This window comes from Galeopterus variegatus, unplaced genomic scaffold (genome assembly GCF_000696425.1).
Source record: "Galeopterus variegatus unplaced genomic scaffold, G_variegatus-3.0.2 Scaffold13087, whole genome shotgun sequence".
Lineage (NCBI taxonomy): Eukaryota > Metazoa > Chordata > Mammalia > Dermoptera > Cynocephalidae > Galeopterus > Galeopterus variegatus.
Genome location: NW_007739198.1, coordinates 16,619 through 18,495, shown reverse-complemented (window position 1 = coordinate 18,495; position 1,877 = coordinate 16,619).

The following is a 1,877-nucleotide window of genomic DNA, read 5'->3' as shown; positions in this document are numbered from 1 at the left end:
TCGCCTGCACCACACTCAGCCTGTGAGCGCACCGGCCAGTCCTATATAGGATGCGAACCCGTGGCGGGAGCGTCACTGCGCTCCCAGTGCTGCACTCTCCCGAGTGCGCCACAGGGCCGGCCCAAAGCCACTTTTTCTAATGAACTGACATTAGCATGATTAAGCAATGGCATGGGTAAAAACAGATGAGGAATCTGAAAACTAAAATCTAAACCTAATTCCAATGGTTACATTATTATTGGTATTAACCTGGCTTGAAAATGTCTCCTAGCCTCAGTTTCCTCATCAGTAAAATAGATTCATCAGTACTGCTTAATTTATTACTACAAGAATCAAATGAGTAAAAGTGAATATAATACTTTGAAAAATGTAAAGTCTTAAACACATATAAGTGACTATTATTCTTTACTGACACTCTGAGATAGTATTTGCAAAGAAGCAGAGCTAGACAGGTAGGAGCTGTCGGGAAATAATATAGACTCTTCCCAGAAGCCACAATGGGGGCAACATATGATGGTTCAGATAACTTCCTGTCCAGAAAAATATCATCACAGCAGGAATATCCATGTGGCAGAGATGGATCACAAGTTTAAAGCAATATTTGAGACCCCAAAGATGTCAAGCAGCACTAAGAGTTTGACATTTGTTTTAATAAAATTTAAATATGAATGAGATCCATGCACTTCTATTACCTATATGACTAGAGGTAAAAATAATTTATTTTTATTTTCTGGCCATAAAAAAGAGAAAGAAATTCTAACCTTTCCACTCTTCTGTTGTTTTTCTTTGAACCAATAAAGAAACACAGTGAGCATCCAGACTGATACATTTCAGGTGAAGGCAGGGAGTATAATGCACAGATTTCTGTTCAGACATTTAAATTATCTTGTAAAGAAAAGTCTAGTCCTGAGTTCTTCCAAGTCATCACAGACACCACCATATAGTCAGAATCACTCATATTTGCTTCATTTACCCCAAACTTTATGGACTATTCTAGATATCCTATTAATTCAAGATTACAGTCTGCCAATAACAAAGTTAACAGTGGGGTTTCTATCATTTACTATGCACCTACTCTAGGCCAGGCAGAGTGTCAGTCACCAGAAAAAGAACAGTACCTTGACATCAGGTAATCTCCTAGTTGATCAGTTCATAAGGGTGATCCTCCATCAGTGCTACCATCATGCCTGCAGAGGGGAAGACACTCTGAGGGTGTGGCACTGTGGGGTCTCTACAGGCTCCTGAGCTTTGGCAACTCCAACTGTGGTGCCTGCTCCCACCTCCCTCCCATTTCTAGGATGGACTTTTTTCTGGTACCTAGAAGGTAGTGTCTCTGTATATCCTTTTTCCTTCCTTTCTCAAGTAAAAATACTCATGAGTACAAGTGGAGTATAATGAGAAACAGGGGAAGGCCTTTCCTGCCTACCAGAAAAGATGGAGAGGGAATAAGAATGTTCATTTTCTCATTCCTTAACATAAGAGTTATTGAGCACCTAAGACACTACAAGACTTGTGCAAGTTCCAGAAGACACAAAGATGGCAAAAGACACTTTCTGCTGTAGAGCAGTTCTCAGTTCACTGGGTGAATGAGAAGTAGGAAGAATCTGTTCCATAGATAACCATAACCTGAGAGGTTTCTGCCTTACATATACGAATAGTCAATGTCACAAGAACATTCTTAATGAAGCCAAAAATTCTCTCAAGGAAAGTGTAACTACACAAAAAGCAGATTGCAAGATGCAATGCTTTTTTTAATACCTTTTTTCTTTTGCTAATCTTTTCAACCAAAGGAGTTTTAAATGCACTTGTATTTCATGTGTTTCTTTAATAAATTAATTTATTCATTGGTTCCTTTATCAAAGAGAAAACTATTATTG